Genomic DNA, 21032 nt, shown 5'->3' with positions numbered 1-21032 from the left:
GCTTATGCTCTAACCCAGGGGTCCTCAAACTAAGGCCCATGGGCCACATGCAAATACGAATTTTGTATTTGTTCCCATTTTGTTTTTTTAATTCAAAATAAGATGTGTGCAGTGTGCATAGGAATTTGTTCATAGTTTTTTTTAAATCTATAGTCTGGCCCTCCAATGGTCTGAGGGACAGTGAACTGGCCCCCTGTTTAAAAAGTTTGAGGACCCCTGCTCTAACCACTAAATCACACTGGCCAGGGAAACATGGTGTTTTTGACATATGCAAGTCACACTTTTCCTACAATCTTTTTTATTCAGTTGTAATTGATACATAATATTATAATTGTATCAGTTGTATAACATAATTATTTGATAGTTGCATATATTGCAAAATGACCATACATTACTATATATAATTGTTTTTCTTTTGATGAAAACTTTTAAGACATCTCTTAGAAATTTACAAATATGACAGTATTATCCTATCTAATAAAAGAGAAAAATGGTAATTGGCGTACGACGATACCCTTTTCATTGGCTAATCAGGGCTATATGCAAATTAACTGCCAACTAAGATTGGCAGTTAACTGCCAACTAAGATTGGCAGTTAACTGCCAACAAGATGGTGGTTAATTTGCATATGTAGGCACAATGCAGGGAGGCGAAAGGGAAAGCAGGAAGAAGCCCCCTGCCACTGACAGTGATCGGAAACCCAGGGGGGAGCTAAGAGCTGGGGGGCAGGGCAAAGGCGGCCCTGGGGCCGCCTTTGCCCTGCCCCCCAGCCATGATCGGAGAATCAGGTGCCTTTGCTGCCCTGGCCAGTGATAGCAGGAAGTAGGGGTGGAGCCAGCGATGGGAGCTGGCAGTCCCGGGAGCTAGGGGTCCCTTGCCTGGGCCTAAAGCCAAGCCCACGATCGTGGGGCCGCTGCAGCTGTGGGTCCCCGCTGCCCGGGCTGGACGCCTAGGCCAGAGGTGTTAGGCCTGGGCAGGGGTGGAGCCTGCAACCACGGGGAGCTGGGGGTCCCCTGCCCAGGCCTGACACCTCTGCCGGAGGCCTCAGGCCTGGTCAAGGGGCCGATCCGGTGATTGGTGATCGGAGGGTGATGAGGGTCAACTCCTCTGGCCGAGGCATCAGGCCTGGGTGGGGGGCAGAGCCGGGGATTGGGGGGATATGATGGTCCCCTTGCCCAGGCCTGAAGCCTGGGTCAGAGGCGTCAGGCTTGGGCGGGGGGTGGAGCAAGCGATCAGAGGGAGATGGGGGTCCCCTGCCCAGGCATGATTCCTGGGCCAGAGGCCTCAGACCTGGGCGGGGGCCAGAGCCAGTGATCAGGGGGAGATGGGGGTCCCCTGTCCAAGCCTGACACCTCTGGCGGAGGCGTCAGGCCTGGGCAAGGGGCCGATCAGGCGATCGGAGTGTGATGGGGGTCTACGCCTCTGGCCGAGGCATCAGGCCTGGGCTGGGGGCAGAACCAGTGATGGGGGAAATGAGGGTTCCATGCCCAGGCCTGACGCCTCTGTCAGAGGCGTCAGGCCTGGGCAAGGGGCCGATCCTGCGATTGGAGGATGATGGGGGTCAATGCCTGAGGGCTCCCAGTATGTGAGAGGGGGCAGGCTGGGCTGAGGGACACTCCCCCCCCCCCCACACACACACCCAGTGCACGAATTTCGTGCACCGGGCCCCTAGTCCTATATAATAAAAGACTAATATGCAAATAGACCAAATGGCGGACAACCAAACAACTGGTTGCTATGACGTATGCTGACAACCGAGGGTGCACGTGGAACATGGCTGGCATCTACTGTGGCAGGATTGCTGGAGCAGGTGAGCAGGGTCGCCAGACCTAGGTGAGGTGCCAGTTGTTGTCATCAGGGCAAGCTTCTCTGAGAATTCTCTGCTTCCATGCACTCTGGTCCTGTCTGGCACTTGCAAGGAAAAAAAAAATCAAGGATGAATAATTATATTGGGGAAGTGTGTAGTTACAGAGAAAATGTCAACAATATGACATAGAAAAATGTGTCTGTGTTGTGTATGTGTGTGTGTTTCATATATGTAATAAAAGAAAATTATCCCCATATGTTCATAGAAAATATTGAAAGAATAAAATGTAAAGGAGAACTGAAAAGGAAAAGAAATACTTGGCTTTTTAAAATAAAAACAATATTAATTTTAGACATTTATGAGAGTTCATTAACATTTAGAACTAATTATCATGGCATCTAGTTTTTTATTTGAAATTGTATTTTCAAGACACTTTATAATCACCATTTTAACTTGTCTCCAGAGTAGCTGTGGGAAATAGTTAAGGAGGGTTTTATTTTATCCTTATTACTGATGAAACAGCAGAGTCAAACTGATGAAGTGGTTCCCTCAACTGGGTTGTTTAGATCTTTGATCTGTGATTATAACATGTCAAATTAACAGCTTCACTCCCTTTTAATACCAAATTATTTATAAAAACACATCATATGTCACTTACATGGTATGATTTTCTGTTTCCTATATTTCTTGACATTTTTCATAATTGGTTTTTTAATTCTATTTCTTTATTTCAAAGAAACTTTCCATAAAAAGAAAGTTACACCATTAAGTCTTACCAAATGCACTCTATTAATTGCACAACACTACCTATGTTCTGAAAAATGTTCAACCCAGCACTGACTGCAGGACTGACTTACGGTGTTTGGTCGAGCCTTCAGTCAATCGTTACGGATCTTGGGTTTTTATATATTAGGATTTGGGTATTGATAGTTTTTTTTCTTAGATATTAAATTTCCCTTAACATATAAATTAAAATATTTATCTAAAATATAAGTTAATATCCTCCTACCAGTTATCATAGATCTGGTAACTACAACATAAGCAGATTAGAAAGACCAGGGTTGCAGACCATAGAAAGACATTAGAGCATTTTAAATTCAAGAAACCTGCTTGTTGCATTTACTTTTGTTATGGTAAGCAAGTCTTACATTATGGTCATTAGTCAAGGTGGATGATTCATTGTTATATCATCACTACTTTGATGTATGAAAAATTCCATATGCAGTTAACTGCAGAAGATTACATTAGATCAGGAGGCCTAAGTTTCTGTCTATCTTCACTTGCTAACAGACATTGTGAGTTTGGGCTAGATTCTGTCACTTTGAAGCTTTTTCCTTTGAGATAAAACAAGGTTATCAGTATAGAAGTAACTTTATGATCTCTCATAGTTTTTAATATTCTATGATGTTATAGAACATTAACAGTTTTAAATTCAAATCCTTACCTAAGACCTGTATTCTTCGAGGAACATGGGCACATCCTGAAACATGCCGTAAAAGATCATTTAATTGTGATTTCCTCAGTACTTACAAGGTGACCAAACTCTCTACCACCATATACTCAAGAGAAGAGAAGTACAAAGATAAAACCTGAAAAATAAATTATTTGATTTTCTAACCAAGGAAGAAAAATATAACTTTGAGAAAGAGACAATGAAAGTTTAAGTAAAAAATGTGAAAGCATTCATCCACTTCATAAAACTCTGTGCCAACTGCTATTGGCACACATTTAAAATTCATTGTCTACTAGGAAAGGCTATGGAAATCAATGTTGAACCTAAGAAGAATTGCAGACAAGAAGATTGATTGTACCTAAAGCTTATCAAGGTGATTTCTGGTGGCATGTTACTTTTTTTTGTAATATGACTTCTTTACTTCATTTACCTGGAATTCTTTTTTCTTCCCTAAATCTGAAACCTCTTAAAGTTATCTAATTCATATATGCATAACAAGCGATATAAAATTCATGATGATCTTTATAAAAGTGTGATGTATTTCCAAATAAAAGAGTGATGGCAGTAGAGGTGTTCATGTGAGTGGGACATCTATTGGTGTTCTTTTGAGAGTGGCAAATTATGTTTAAAACCTCCAATGAGCTTGATGTGACATCTCTCTCTCTCTTTTTTAAAAAATAAATCTTTCTTGTTCAGATTATTGCAGTTGTTCCTCTTTTCCCCCCATACCTCTCCTCCACCCATTCTCACCCCACCCTCTGCCCTTACTCTCCACCCCACTGTCCTCATCCATAGGTATAAGTATTTTGTCCAGTCTCTTCCCACACCCCCTACACCCCCTTCCCCCTGAGAATTGTCAATCCACTCCCTTTCTATGCCCCTGTTTCTATTCTATTCACCAGTTTATTCTGTTCATCAGATTTTTTATTCACTTGATTTTTAGATTCACTTGTTGATAGATACATATTTGTTGTCACTTTGTTGTTCATAATTTTTATCTTTACCTTTTTCTTCTCCCCCCTCTTCTTAAAGAATAACCTTCAGCATTTCATATAATATGGGTTTGGCAGTGACGAACTCCTTTAGCTTTTTCTTATCTGTGAAGCTCTTTATCTGACCTTCAATTCTGAATGATAGCTTTGCTGGGTAGAGTAATCTTGGTTGTAGGTTCTTGGTATTCATCACTGTGAATATTTCTTGCCACTCTCTTCTGGCCTGCATAGTTTCTGTTCAGAAATCATCTGACAGTCATATTGGTACTCCCTTGTAGGTAACTAACTGTTTTTCTCTTGCTGCTTTTAATATTCTCTTTTTGTTTTTTGCCCTTGGCATTTTAATTATGATGTGTCTTGGCGTGGTCCTCTTTGGATTCCTTTTGTTTGGGGTTCTCTGTGCTTCCTGGACTTGTAAGTCTATTTCTTTCACCAGGTAGGGGAAGTTTTCTGTCATTATTTCTTCAAATAGGTTTTCAATATCTTGCTCTCTCTCTTCTTCTGGCACCCCTATTATTCAGATGTTGGTACTCTTGAAGCTATCCCAGAGGCTCATTACACTATCTTCGTATTTTTGGATTCTTTTTTCATTTTGCTTTTCCGATTGGGTGTTTTTTGCTTCTTCGTTTTTCAAATCTTTGACTTGATTCTTGGGATCCTCTAGTCTGCTGTTGGATCTCTAAATATTATTATTTATTTTAGTCAGTGTATGCTTAATTTCTAATTGGTCCTTTTTTATATCCTTGAGGGTCTCACTATATTTCTCCGAGGTTTCTAGAAGATTCTTGGGTAACCTTATAACCGTGCTTTTGAACTCTATATCCAGTAGTTTGCTTTCCTCCACTTCTTTCATTTGTGATCTGTTTCTTTGTCTTCACATTTTGGCCGCTTCACTGTGTTCATAGAGTGGCTTTGTGTGCTAGGTGTCCTATAGGGCCCAGTGGCTCAGCCTCCCTAATTACCTGAAGTTGACACACTTGGTGCACCCCTTTCTGGGCTTTGTGCACAGTCTTGTTGTAGTTAAGCCTTGATTGTTGTTGGTATCACTGGGAGGAATTGACCTCCAGGCCAATTGGCTGTGAGGACAGTATGTCTACAATGGGAGAGCTTGTGTGCTGGAGACACCCTTATGGGGCAGGACTTGCTTCAGTGGGGTTTTGGCACTCACTGAGTTTGCCCCCTGAGTGTGTCTCTTATGGATGTGAGGAGTTATAATCTGGATGGTCTCACTCTGACAACTAGGTACACTGGCTCTTGGATCTCCAAGGAGGTGCAAAGTTAGCCACTGCCTGAGTCCACTCAGCAGGAGCTACAGGGAGCTCTGAAGATTCCTCTTCTTTGTTTGGAGTTTGGAGGTGCCCAGATGAGGTGCAGCTATGAAGCAATGCAGGCTGCTGATGAGCCATAGGCCTTCTTTTGGAAGCTCTGTGGTTCTCTGACCCAGCTGCAGTTTGACAGGTTTTTAGGAGGAGAAAAGCTAGGCAATTTGTATGCAAAAACCTCTGCACACAGCTTGGGTGGGGTTGTAAATTGGGTGGGGCAAGGTCTCAGGGAATCACCAGTGTGGAGCAAACAGCAATGGTTGCCCTTCAGCCCTCCCCCAGATAGGTCCCTGGGTCTCTGTGTCCTGTAGCCGGTGCAGGAACAATGACCGCTGCAAGCACCTCTGAGAGAAAACCACCCTTGTGTTCCGGCCTGATGCCAGACAGTCCAGTTTCTCTCCATATGAGTCTGGGTCCCCAGATTCTTGCCCAGAACTGAGATTCAGAGCCATCTCGAGCTTGTATCTCCCTCCTGATTGAAAAAGACAACAGCATACCCAGCTTCCAGTCCCTTTTGCGTGCACCTCCGTACCTCCACACTTCCACACCTCTGCACCTCCTACCGGACTCAATGTTCTTTTCTCCTTCCTTCTAGTTGTAGAATTTTCACTCAGTCAACCTTCCCATGGTTCTGCATGATATTCGTTCTGTCTTTTAGTTGTAGTTTTAATGTGCTTGTGTGCAGCAGCAAGTTCAGGTGTTTACCTATGCCATCATCTTGGTTCCTTTGATGTGACATCCCTTAAGCTCTTGTATAGTATAGGTCTCTAGAATATTTTCCTATGTGGGTGCTAAGTCAATAATATATCTCAAGCAGTGGTTTTCAATCTAAACCCAATTAGATCAAAATAAGAAAGTCATTAAGATGGAAAGACTAGAGGATAAGGTAGAAAGAAATTTTTAAAACAGAGGATAAGAAAGAAATAGGTAAAATCTCTTGACTCCAAAGAAAGGACATGAGATATGGTTGTTATTTGAACCCTCTGGACAATCAAAAATGCTCTAATAGATCAAGACTATAGACTTGAAGACATTAAAAATAATTTGATTTAGTGATGCAATGGACACAGCGTGCATACATCATGGATAAAGAAAATGTGGTGCATATATACAATGCAATACTACTCAGCCATAAAAAAAGAAACACTGCCATTTGTAACATGAATGGATCTTGAGAATAGCATGCTAAACAAAATAAGTCCAACAGAAAAAATCAAGAATAATATGATTTCACTCATATGTGGGATATGAAACTGAAAGCAACAAATGAACAAAGGAAAACAAATACTCATAGACACAGACAACTCTATGGTAATTACCAGAGGAGAGTAAGTTGGGGGTAGTAAAAGGTAAAGGGGGCCAAATGTATGGTAACAGAAGATTTGACTGTGGGTGGTGGGCACACAGTGCTATATGTAGATGATGTATCATATAATTGTACACTTGAAATCTACATAATGTTATTAACAAATGTCACCCTAATAAATATAGCAAAAAAATTTAAAGTACAAAATTTAGCTAAAAACCCATCCCATTTTTAAAAATTGATTTAGAAAAAAATAAAGTAGTATCTGTAATTCTTGTTGAACATTTAATATAAAATCCTAGTCATTTTGTTTTTCATGGCCTCTAATAGAACTCATGCTCTTTTAAAATGTTATTTAAGAGCAATATATACACCTTCCCAAGAAGACCAATTTATATATTTTCAGATTGAATGCATGTTTTAAAATGTACAAACATGCTTTCAAGGTGATTATGAAAGACTGCTTACCATTTAAACTATTATTTCAACCTTTAATTTTGAACGTGATTTTGCATTAGTTTATTATTTCTATTTTGCTAACTTATTATAAACCATCATGAAAAAACTTGTTTCAAAAACAAAAATAGTGTTAAATTAAGTCTTATGAATTCTTCCTGGGATCAAGTTTATTGCAATTATTTTTAGAATTACTGTTAGTAAATACCTATACTTAGAAAAGATTTTTCATGATGCTTATAGAACAAAACAACAACTCTATTTGTTTTATTTTAATCGAAGATTTTTTACATGACTGCAGTATTTAAAACTGAATTCTACATTTTTTTTTAAATTTGAGCTATTATGAAGTTACCTCTGAAGAAATGTACAGTAATTAACATGTATCAAATATAATAATCAATTCATTTTACTTTCAAGAATTGACTCAAATGATAAAGAATTATACATACACAGGAACATGAACATGCATAACCATATGGCAAAAAATAATTCATTTGATATATTTACCTATAAATTTTCGATTCAGAATATAAAAATTGAATACAAAAATCTAGTGTTCATTTTATGAAACCTTAACATCTAATAAAAATATAGTTATTGCTCTTTCATGTGAAAGTATGTGACATCTTTGTTAAAATATTTTCTTTAATCTCTCTCTCTCTCTCTCTCTCTCTCTCTCTCTCTCTCTCTCTCTCTCTCTTCCTCTTTATAGTTACATATCCCAACTAGAAAATATTTGGCCCACAAAGAAATATTGCCATATTTTTAAATAATTTAAAATATATACTATCTCTTTGTGGTCACACATGCTTTGATAATTTGTGAAAGCATATTGAAGTACTGTGCAAAACCCATGCTAGGAACTCATATTCTCAACTAGCAAATTTTGTTTCTTTTACCACTCTAAAATCAATTTTAAAATGTTATTTAATTAAAAATACATGATTGTAGAATATAAAGTGCAAAATATGTTTGTTCTGAGTTCAAAATACTTCCTAGAAGAAAGGATATATGTTCTAGTATTAAAAATATGGAATCTATAATTTTTTCTAGTCCAAATATTTTTGTTGCTGTATATTTCTTTTAAAAAATATATATTTGTATTTATTTCAGAGAGGGAGAGAGGGAGAGAGAGATAGAAACACCAATGATGAGAATCATTGATCAGCTGCCTCCTGCATGGCCTCTACTGGGGATCCAGCCCACAATCTGGGGGTGCACTGACATGGAATAGAACTGAGTTCCTGGTTCATGATTGATTCTCAGCCACTGTGTCACATCAGCTGAGCTGCCATATATTTTCCAATCGTTTTCCTTAAGACTTGAATAAATTTAACTTCCCATTTTTCCATGATTCAAAGAATTTCTCTATTTCCTGGTTCAAATAGAAATTCCTTCATGAAGTTTTCCTTGGTTCCTCAAACACAATTTTTTTTTCTTTCTATGAAATCCCACAGCATTTCATGTGTTTTCTTTTAAGCTACATTTCCCCCTTGTATAACATTTGTTTAGAATTATATCCTCCCTTACTCTGCTATATTTATTGGAAATGCATATGGTCAATTGAGCTATTTAGCCTAATGATAACCAAATGAATATTTAGTCATGTGTTGCTTAAAGACAGGGATCTGTTCTGATGAATGGTTGTTAGGCAACTGCAATATTATGGGAACATCGAGTGCACTTACACACCGATAGGTTGCATAGCCTACTACACACCTAGGCTGTACAAGGTAGCCTCCCGTTCCTGTGTAACAAACCTGTACAGCATATTGTACTGAATACTGAAGACAATTGTAACACAATGGAAGTAAGTATTTGTGTATCTAAACATATCTAAATGTAGAAAATGTACAGTAAAAATATGATATAAATGATAAAAATGGTACTCCTGTATAGGGCACTTACCATGAAAGGAGCTTGCAGGACTGGAAGTTGCTCTGAGTGAGTCAGTGATGCACGGTGAAAGAATGTGAAGGCTAGGGCATTACTGTACGCTGCAGTAAATTGTGTAACTGTCTCACAAACCCACAACCTGCTTCCAACTGGCAGGGTCAGAAATACAATATCAAAGCTGTTAATGCTTCTCCATGAACATGAGATGTGGGTTGAATTGATTAGAAATACCGAGGAGGAACTCTCTGGGTCAGGTGTAGATCATCATGATAGTGAATATAAGGAGGGAGTGAAAGGTGGCCAGAGGATCAGTAGGAATTAAAAATCAAGATACAGAGAAAGGAATTTAGGGGATTGGAGGATCAGTAGGAATTAAAAATCAAGATACAGAGAAAGGAATTTAGGGGATTGTCATGGCAATGTGGTTTGGGCTACTGCATGTTGGAAAATTGGAACAATGATCAGATTAAAGATCTTCACTATATATATATATCCTATCTAATAATAGACAAAGATGATAATTGACCATACCTTCGCTACGCCTCCCATTGGCTAATCAGCGTGATATGCAAATTAACCACCAACAAAGATGGCGGCTAATTTGCATAGTGCAGGCAGGGCAGGACAGTGCGAGCTTCCATCCCTTGTGCAGCCCTGCCCCCAGCCGGGCCCCCTGTGTGCCGCCTAAGCTCCGCCCCCAGCCAGGACCCCTATGTGCGGAGGGCAGGCAGCCTCCAGGTGGGCCTGCTCCTGGGTCGCCATGGCTAGCCCAGAGCAGGAAAGTGCGAAGGGTAGGCAGCCCCCAGGTGGGCCTGCTCCTGGGTTGCCATGGCGGTCCCATAGCAGAAAGTGCAGCTTGCAAACAGCCCCCAGGTGGGCCTGCTCCTGGGTTGCTGTGGCGATCCCAGAGCAGGAAAGTGCGGCTGCAGGCAGCACCCAGGAGGGCCTTCCCCTGGGTCTCTGCGGCGAGCAGGCAATCCGTGAGCAAGAAAAGGTGGCCAGCAGGCAGCACCCCACCCTGGCCATAGCTCAAAGGAGAGTACAACATGCAGTGGAGGCCAGGAGTCTGAGAGATCAACACAGAGGGGTGCCTGCTCTAAGCCTCCACAGTGTGGCTGGGGGCAAACCCCCAGAAGACACACACACACACACACACACACACACACACACACAGAGCACAAGCTCTGAGCCTCCTACGCAGCTGGGGGCAGGCCCCCAGCGGGGACACACACACTCACACACGCACACACACACACATACACACAGTGCCTGCTCTGAGCCTACAATGCAGCTGGGGGCAGGCTGCCAGTAGGGACACACACACACATGGCAACTGCTCTGAGCCTAAGTGGTGTGGCTGGGGGCAGGCCCAGGCATACACACACACACACACACACACACACACACACACACACACGACGCCTGCTCCGAGCCTCTGCTGCCAGACTGTGGCCATCAGTAGGACATCCACTGAGGGGCTCCCGGATGGTGAGAGGGGTAGGCTGGGCTAAGGGAACCCCACTCCACAGTGCATGAATTTTGTGCACTGGGCCTCTAATATATATATATATCTCCTATCTAATAATAGACAAACATGGTAATTGACCGTACCTTCGCTATGCCTCCCATTGGCTAATCAGCATGATATGCAAATTAACCTCCAACAAAGATGGAAGCTAATTTGCATATACCAGTTGGGAGTGAAGACTGAAGACACCGTAGAAGGAAGCCAAGCAACAGAGCTGAGGTAGCAGAGATGGGTAGGGTAGAAGCCCCAGAGATGGGCAGGGTAGGATCCACAGAGAAGGGCTGGGTAGGATCCACAGAGATGGGTGGGGTAGGATCTGCACAGATGGGGGGGGGGGCGTGTAGGAGCCGCTGAGAAGGGCGGGGTCAGAGCCACTGAGAAGGGCGGGGTAGGAGCCGCAGAGATGGGAGCTAAGCCCTATTCTTGCAGGAATCCTCCTGCAATGGGCCTCTCATATATTTATGATGTTTAATATGGAGGGAGTGTAGAATTGAGTACTCAAAATTTTGACCTAGAAAATTTGTTTTTGGTTCCATAGACCCTATCTATCATTGAATTAATAGAAGAAATAAAACTGAACTGTGCTTCATTACAAGCTAAAAATATTTCAAAGTACAAGGACAGGTTAGCTTCACACTATCACAGAAAGCTTTTACTAAAGTGGCAAAGGCATTTAGTATTTGTTAAAGTAGATCCTGTTACGTGGGCCCTGGTACCAGATCTTTTTTGCTCAACAAAAAAGTTAAAGCAATGTCCTCTGAAGACCATCACACTAGATCTGGGAAGGCTGTAGTGCCCTCTCAATATGAAGCGCTGGAGATACAGGCTCCTTTGTGCTGAAACAGGCCAGGGGCTAACTCACTGGGATGTAATCAGTGCACTCAAAATTGAGCTGCTGTCAGTGAGAGGGAATCTATTGCTACTCCCCACATATATTGTTCTCATCAGAGAAAAATGAATTCTTTCTGAACCACATATAGTTCAATTTTTAATGGTAATTCAGCTTCATAATAATCATACAGAATCACTAGTTTATATGCATGTGGTCCATTGTTGACTGAATCATCATTATGCTGAGTCTGACTCTATAACGTGTGTTCTAACTATATGTTGGTATATAAATAAATGGATATGTGGATTTTTTTTGATGTTCATTACTACCTCAAAGCACAGAGACAGAATAAAACCAATTTTTCATAATCTTTCAAAAAATCATATTAGAAATACATTTTAGACATGACATAATTAAAACCTTTCAAGATTAAAAGTAAAAATATTACTTGAATTGTATGGCCACTACAAATAGATTCTGTTTGAATTTAAATGCTACAGAACATTATCTCCTGCCTTGTCTTATATCACTTTTAGTAATATAAATAATTTCAAAGAAGTGGCACATCATCTACTTACCAACACTTTCATCTAGTTTCTTGAATTTCCTTTTATATTTGAAGCTGTTACTCTGAAGTATATATTTTCATAAGAATAAAAGTTTTCAACACTGAAATTGTGCATATGATTTTAAAATAGATTGTTTCTAAAATATGCTCAATTGCAGTTTAAATCAAATGCACACTGTTGGGTGCATGATATTACTACCTCTGGAAGTAGGATATGAAATGTTTGAATCATTATGTGTGCACACAGTGTGAAATACAGAGTCCCATGGAAATTTGTTGATAAAATAAAAGTGAATTTCACTCAAGTTCTCAATTTAAAACTTTAGTCTGATATGAAAGCCAAACTTCTTGATATTTGGAAAGTAAAAATAATTTTATATTCATAAATTAACTTGGATCCACAGTGTTATGTGTTAGTATTAAACTAAATGTATTACTCCAAATTTGAAGTAGTCATAAGCAGAGAAGTGGAATTTTATGTTTCTCTCCTACTGATGACTATGTGGAGCTACTATAAATGTTCTGGTAACACTTTTTTACTAGAGGCCTAGTGCACAAAATTTGTGCACTCAGAAGGGTCCCTCAGCCTGGCCTGAGCCCTCTCACAGTCCGGGACCCCTTGGAGGATGTCCGCCTACTGTCTTAGCCCTGCTCCACAGAGAGCAGGCCTAAGCCGGCAGCTTTAAATCCCTCTCACAGTCTGGGAGCCCTTGCTCCTTATCACCCGTCTGCACGCTGCTCCTTACTGTTGGGCTCGCTGCTCCTTAGCACTGCCTCTGAGGCAGGAGAGGCTCCTGCCACTGCAGCTGCACTCGCCAGCCATGAGCCTGGCTTCTGGCTGAGTGGCGCTCCTCCTGTGGGAGTGCACTGACCTCTAGGGGGCAGCTCCTTTGTTGAGTGTCTGCCCATGGTGGTCAGTGTGTGTCATAGCTATCGGTCATTCTGCCATTTAATCAATTTACATATTAGGCTTTTATTATATAAGATTATAGCTACTTTCCATATTATTTTGCATTGGTTTCAAGTGTACAGCATAGTGGTTAGACAATCATACCCTTTACAAAGTGTTTTCTTGATATTTCAATTACCCACCTGGCACCATACATAGTTATTGTAATACTAGAGGCCTGGAGCATGAAATTTGCACATGGGGGGGGGGGGTGTAGTCCCTTAGCCTGGTCTGCACCCTCTCCAATCCAGGACCCCTTGGGGGATGTCTGACTGTGGTTTAGGATCAGGCCTAAACTGCCAGTTGGACATCCCTCTCACAATCCAGGTCTATTGGTCCTAACTGCTCACCTGTCTGCTGGCTTGATTGCCCCTAAGTGCTCTTCCCTGCTGACCTGATCACCCTTAACCACCTCTGCCTGCCTGCCTGATCACCCCTAATTGCCTCTGCCTGCCTGATGCCCCTAACTGCTCCCCTGCCTGCCTGATTCACCTAACCACTCTCCCCTGCCAGCCTGATCACCCCTAACCATTCTGCATACCTGCCTTATTGCCCCTAACTGCCTCAGCCCCGCCACCGTGGCTTGTCTGGAAGGATGTCTGGAAGACGTCTGGTCTACCCAGTCTAATTATCATATTACCTTAGAATAGATCAGTGGTCGGCAAACTGCAGCTGGTGGGCCACATGCAGCTCTTTGGCCCCTTGAGTGTGGCTCTTCCACAAAATACCACGTGCAGGGGCTCACATACAGTGCGATTGAAACTTTATGGTCCATGCGCAGAAGTCGGTTTTTGGCCTGGGTGAATCTATTTTGAAGAATTGGCATTAGAAGAAGTGGGGGGTGTTGGTTGGGCGACGGGAGACACAGTGCAGGCGGGCCACTGGATATGCAGCGTGGGGGAGGTACATTGTTTTGAGGTACGGTCGCTGAGGTCAACCCCTTCCAACTCTCCCATCCACACTCGTCTATCTGAAACAAATATTCAAGACAAGTGTGGATGGGAGTGTTGGAAGGGGTCGACCTCGGCGAATGTACCTCAATCAGATTGAGGACGTTTTTAGCAAAGGCAACCTTAGGAGTACCCTAATTAAGTTAATAACAATGTACCTACCTATATAGTTTAAGTTTAAAAAATTTGGCTCTCAAAAGAAATTTCAATCATTGTACTGTTGATATTTGGCTCTGTTGACTAATGAGTTTGCCAACCACTGGTATAGATTATTGCCTATGTACCCTATGTTGTATTTTAATTCCTCATGACTATTTTATAACCACCAATATGTACTTCTTAATCCATTTACCTCTTTCATCAAGTATCTCAACCTCCCTTTCCTCTGTTCTGGCAGTATTTTTAAGCAAGGATCTCTAAATGCCATTTACTTTGAATACTTACTTTCCCTTCCCTTCCCTTCCCTTCCCTTCCCTTCCCTTCCCTTCCCTTCCCTTCCCTTCCCTTCCCTTCCCTTCCCTTCCCTTCCCTTCCCTTCCCTTCCCTTCCCTTCCCTTCCCTTCCCTTCCCTTCCTTCATTGTGTTATGGATCTGTGTTTTTTAAAAAAATGTAGGTAAGAGTAAAATGGTAGCCTAAAAAACAGATTTTAAAGTTTGCAAGGAAAGCCACAATTTATAAACTTTGACTGTTATTCTACTCAACATATTTATATACTTTGTTATAATACTTAAATTGTTGTTGGTTAAATTAAGCCTATTATTAGAACCATTGTTGGGTGATTTTATGCCAAATTTATCTAAACTTGGATTAAATAAATCTAATAAGTATATTCATTTAAATTGTTGCTATAGTCTGAATGTTTGTGCACCCTCACCCCCACCCAAAAAGTTCATAAATTGAAATACTAAGAGGTGATTACAATCACCTAATGGTGATGGTATTAGGGGCCTGTAGGAAATGCTTAGGTCTTGAGGGTTCATTAGTGTTCTTATGAAAGAACATCAGAGAAAGCCCCAGTTCTTATGTGAAGATACAAAGAGAAGTCTGCAACCCAGAGCAAGGACCTCACCAGTCTGTGCTGGCACCCTGATGCCAGACTTTCAGCTTCCATAACTGAGGTTTCTAATCCAGCCACTCTGTGGTATTGCAGCCCAAATGGACTAGGGCAACTGCTAAAAAGAAAAGAGAACTATGAGTCATTCCTATTTTATTTCCAGTATAAGCAAGAAAATGAGATTAATAGCTACTACTTATATAATCAGCCATTCTAATAAGCATATTTATAAAACACATATCTCTATGTGAAATAAAACAGCAATCAATCTTCTCTTAAATAACATGAGGTTTAGCTGCAATTCTGCTTATTTAGTATCCAGTGTGAGAGACAGATTTTATATTTCCCTTATCACTGTCAAATATTGTCCAATTACTTTGAAGAAATCAAATAGAAGTTAATTTTACCTCATAAGTAGAAAATGTTGTTTTATCTTTATATAAAGTTACTTTTTATTCATTATTTTTATTTAGCTTGTAATCTGTGATGTTCTTTGTAGGGTGTTGGAAATCTCCATCCACTTCCTCCTGCTCAGCCCTAGACATAGAGAAGTTGAGGGTATTTATCATCACAAGACATATATTACAGGAAATACTGAAACAAAAAGACAAAAGGATATAAAACTACAAATAAGATCACTAACAGACAGAGCAGTCATTGTAACCCTTATTCATACTAGGATACTATACATTTAAATATAACATAAAGGTTAAAAAAGGTAAAAACACGAAAAAAGAAAGAATAGGAGAAGAAAAGTAGCTAGAAAGAAAAGTAGTTTCTAGCTACTGCAACTTGATAAGGAACTCCCATAAAAAGAGATCATTTGTGACAACCAAAACACAAAAGGAGGACTACTCTATGTATAAAACTTTCTTTTGCATGAACCTAATGTTAACCATAAAAAGAAGCAAACAAAAAATAACAACAAAGAAACTGGAATTGAGCCATCAATAATAATAAAAGGCCAGGCATCACGACCAGAACTATATCCCACGTTCAAAGGCTGTTAAATAGCGTTGTTTACCCATATCTTCAGAAAAAGATTACCCTACTGTCGTGGTAAACAACCTGCTTCCCTATTTATAATGGTCTGGGCCTCTAGCAACTTCAGCATGAAATTATAGCTAATTTTCCTACAAATGTCAGGCGGTCATAATAATCTGGCCAATCAGTGTATATCAAATACCTCAGTAATACTGTTATTCTTTATTTCTTGTTGTTGTTCTTTAATTTTTTTTTTTTTGTTAATCCTTACTCAAACATATTGTTTCCATTGATTTTTTTTTTTTTTTTTTTTTTTTTAGAAAGAGTGAAAAGGAAGGAGGGATAGGGAGACAGAAAAAGAGAAACATCAGAAAAATCCATGTGAGACAGAAACAGATTGGTTGCCTCGTTCATGTGCTCTAAAAAGGCCAGGGATCAAACCTGCAACCCTGGTATGTACTCTGGACTGGAAATTGAACCCAGGCCCATCAGTGCTCAAGCTGATGCTCTAACCACTTAGCAACACAGGCCAAGGTTTACTGTTGTTCTTAAATGTTTTAATATGTTAAGTATAAGGATATCAGCTATTTACTTTAGACAGACAAATACTGTCCATTTAATATAGAAATATTTTACATTTATAGCTAAAAAACAACTTGGTTTATTATATGCCTTGTGAGATGTATATTCAATTTTCAAAAAAAAAAAATAGGGTGGTTGATAAGGCAAAATGTAGAGATCAAAAAGTGATTGCACAATGCACAATGCAGGTAGAAATAAACATTAGTCTTCATAATTTTAAGCAAATTTTGTTTTCCAATGTGATTATTATACATTACACATCTTTAATAAACATGTTTTCTAGAAATTGAGAGAAATGCATAGGTACTTCCCATGGGTGTCAATATTATAAAATCAGTGCCTCTTTTATTTACAGCACAAGCCTTGTAAAAGACTATTTGGTTTATCTGCATAAAATATGACTAGCAGTCAAAGATGTCAAAGATTAAATTTGGGTCTCTAAATTAAACATACAGTAATTTACTACTAACGTTATGTGGTCAAATTTTCTTTTACCAATGTGGTTATGGTATTTTGTTTAAGTTCACTCTCATTGTATTTCTCTACAATTTCAATAAAAGATACATAGAACAGTGTTAATTAGTGTTATTCTCATATTAATATATATGAATAAAATATAAACTTTAACCCATAAACATCTACCAATAATTATTAATATCATAAATCCCCAGAGGTGAATCAGGATGAACCACTGCTTGCAGAAGCTGAACTTCCATCCATACACTGCCTCTATGAGAACATTTTATACTTGTGAATTAAATTGTAAGGTGTTAAAAGCAAGCTCGGATTTTTAATAACCGATGTTAATGAATGTTAATGAAGAAAATGGGTCTCTACTGCTGAAATAAGCCTCTGAAGTCTCATCTGAAAATGCATAAAAAAAGAAGCTTTATTAAAAATATATATAATTGCAGCATCTCTCTAAAATTATTGTATTAAAACCTATTTTGCCTGGGAAGGTGGCTCAATTTGTTGGATCATCCTCTTGTAAACCAAAAAGACTGTAGGTTTGATCTCTGGTGGGGGTGTGTATGGGAAGCAACCGATCAATGTTTCTGTCTTACATAGATGTTTTCTCTCTCTCTTTCCTTCTCCCTTCCTCCCAAGTCAATAAACATATACTTGGATAAGTATTTTGAAAAATCTATTAAAATTATTTTAATTGATTCAATTAAATTAAAATTAAGTTTTATTAAAATTAATTAATTGTTTCTAGCTTGACATCACAAACCTAATAAAGTTTAAATATCAAGTTTTCCTTAAATTTATAACACAGATTTTATTTTCTAATTTTTATATTTTCCCAAAATATCCTCAAAAAGATTAAAATTTTATTTATTTATTCTATTTTTTATTTCAAAAGAAATAAAATATTTAATTTAAAATTTATTATTGTAATTATATACCTATCTAATCTAATAATAGACAAACATGGTAATTGACCATACCTTCACTATGCTTCCCATTGGCTAATCAGGGTGATATGCAAATTAACTGCCAACAAATATGGCGGTGAACTGTAACCGCCAACAAAGATGGCGGTTAATTTGCATATGTAGGCACAATGATGGGAGGCATAATCAAACGAACGATTTAGAATATGAGGAAGCAAAAAATACCCAAACAGAAGAGTAAAAATAAAATAAAAAATCCAAAAATATGAACAGCCATAGCTGGTTTGGCTCAGTGGATAGAGTGTTGGCCTGTGGACTGAAGGGTCTTGGGTTTGATTCCGGTCAAGAGCACATGTCTGAGTTGTGGACTCAATCCCCAGTAGGGGGTGTTTAGGAGGCAGCTGATCAATGATTCACTCTTATCATTGATATTTCTATCTTTCTCTCCCTCTCCCTTTCTCTGTGAAATCAAGAAAAATATAGAATAAAAAGAAATCAACAAAAATATGAACATAGTGTAAGGAGCCTCTGGGACAACTTCAAACTAACAACATTCACATTATGGGGGTGCCAGAAGGATAAGAGAGAGCACAATATATTGAAAACCTATTTAAAGAATACTGACAGAAAACTTCTACTTGTTGAAAGAAATAGATTTACAAGTCCAGAAAGCATAGAGAGTCACAAACAAAAGAATCCCAAAGAGGCCAACACCAAGACACACCATAATTGAAATGCCAAGGGTTAAAGACAAAGAAAGAATCTTAAAAGCAGCAAGAGAAAAGCAGTTAGTTACCTACAAGGGAGCACCTATTAGAATGTCACCTGATTTCTCAACAGACACTTTGCAGGCCAGAAGGGAGTGGCAAGAAACTATTCAAGTGATGAATAGCAAGAACCTACAACTGAGATTACTTTCCCCAGCAAAGCTCTCATTTAGAATTGAGGATCAGATAAAAAGCTTCATAGACAAGAAAGACCTAAGGAATTCATTACCACCAAACCAATATTACATGAAACGATGAAGGGTATTCTTTAAGAAGACAAATAAGAAGAAAAAAAGGAAAGATAAAACATGTGAACAATACAATGACAATAAATACATACCTATCAACAATTGAATCTAAAAATAACAATAAACGAACAAGAAATCTAATGAACAATATAAACTGGTGAATAAAATAGAATCAGAAGCATGGAAACATGGAACAGACTGACAAATTTGAAAGGAAAGAAGGTGGTGCCAGAAGAGATTAAACAAATATCTTTCCTATGGAAACATACAGTAGGATGGTGAAGGCCTGGCATGGGATGGAAAATGGATGGAGATGGGCAATGCGGGTTGGGGGAGTGGGATATCTGTAATACCCTCAAAAATAAAGATTTAAAAATATATTTGTTATAGTTAAGGTCCATTCATTTATTTTATAAAAAGCACCCTTATTTTCTTTATATATTTTTTATTTACTTCATCTTGAGCATGACAAATATGTTGTGCTACTTACTAAGCTACTGAAAGTCATCTATGATTTGTGGGTCAAAGAGGGGGAGGTTTATTATTATCTCTTGCTCAGGTACGTTCACCTCCCTTGGCACTTGATTCATTAGATACTTCTATGGCCTTGGAAATTACTTTCAAACCTTTCAAAATTAATTGAGCTCTGAACTAAGGTCCAAAGCATCTGTGCTTTTCTCTTTTACTGAAATAAAATATATATCAGTGAGCCAAACAGTCTCCTATATTGCCAGTAAGCCTTGAAATTTGCTATAAAATTGTCACATTATATATTAAATAGAATTATATTTTTCTTGATTGAAAAATGCATTTTCTTCACCCAGTGAGAGACGTTTTAAACTTCTTGTTATTTCCTCCATTTGATAGCATTTATTTTTGAATTAGGTTTCACACCCTATCCAAAACAAATGAACAAACAAAAGTCAAACCAAATAAAATAGAAAAACTAATGTGAATAGAAAGAGGAAGCTACGAATTATGAAAAGATGCAGGTAGTTTTTAATGTTTCCAAGTACATTTCTGCAAACATTTTCTTTCATCTTAGTCTCCCTCACTCTACTTATTCCTCCATAAAAATATAACATTCCTACCTTTTTCTCCAATCATAATTAAGTGACAGGATATATATACATTATATATATATATATATATATATATATATATATATATATATATATATATATATATCCTATATAGTAAAGAGCTAATATGCTAATTAGACTGAACAACTGAACAGACTTCCTTCCGGATAACCTTCTGGACAAAGCCCGGGCTTCAAGAGCTGGCCAAGGCTGTGAGGAGCTGCAAGGCCCAACCAAGGCTACGAGGTCTGGCCGAGGCAGCTGAGGCTGTGAGGGCCGGCCAGGGGTGTGAGGGCCAAGCCCCTTGCTTCGGACCTCTAGTGTGTGTGTATATATATATATACACACACGCACTGAGTGGACAGATTATATGACCACCTGACATTTGTAGGCAAATTAGCTATAATTTTGCGCTGAAGTTGCTAGAGGGCCAGACCATTATAAATGTCTGAATAGCACAACACACCTAAGTATCGTTGCTGATCAAGTTCATCCAATCATGTTGATAGTGTATCCCAATGGAGATGGCTTCTTCCAGCAAGACAATGCACCATGCCACAGTGCTCGTATTGTGCAGGAGTGGTTTCAAGAACATGAGGGAGACTTTACCTTGCTTAGGTGGCCCCCACAATCACCAGATTTCAATCCAATTGAGCATTTGTGGGACGAAGTTAAAAGAGCCATCAGGCAGCCATCAGGCATCCACAGCCATCAAATCTCACAGAACTGGACAGTGCTTGCTATTAGGCATGGTGTCAGATTCCTCGCATCAGCTTTCAACATCTTGTGGAGTCAATGCCAAGAAGAATTGCTGCAGTATTGAAGGCAAAAGGTGGCCCAACAAAGTACTGATGGGGT

Source organism: Myotis daubentonii, chromosome 3, assembly GCF_963259705.1.
Source record: "Myotis daubentonii chromosome 3, mMyoDau2.1, whole genome shotgun sequence".
NCBI classification, from domain to species: domain Eukaryota; kingdom Metazoa; phylum Chordata; class Mammalia; order Chiroptera; family Vespertilionidae; genus Myotis; species Myotis daubentonii.
The sequence above is the reverse complement of the archived record's forward strand: the minus strand, read 5'-3'. Positions refer to the sequence as shown.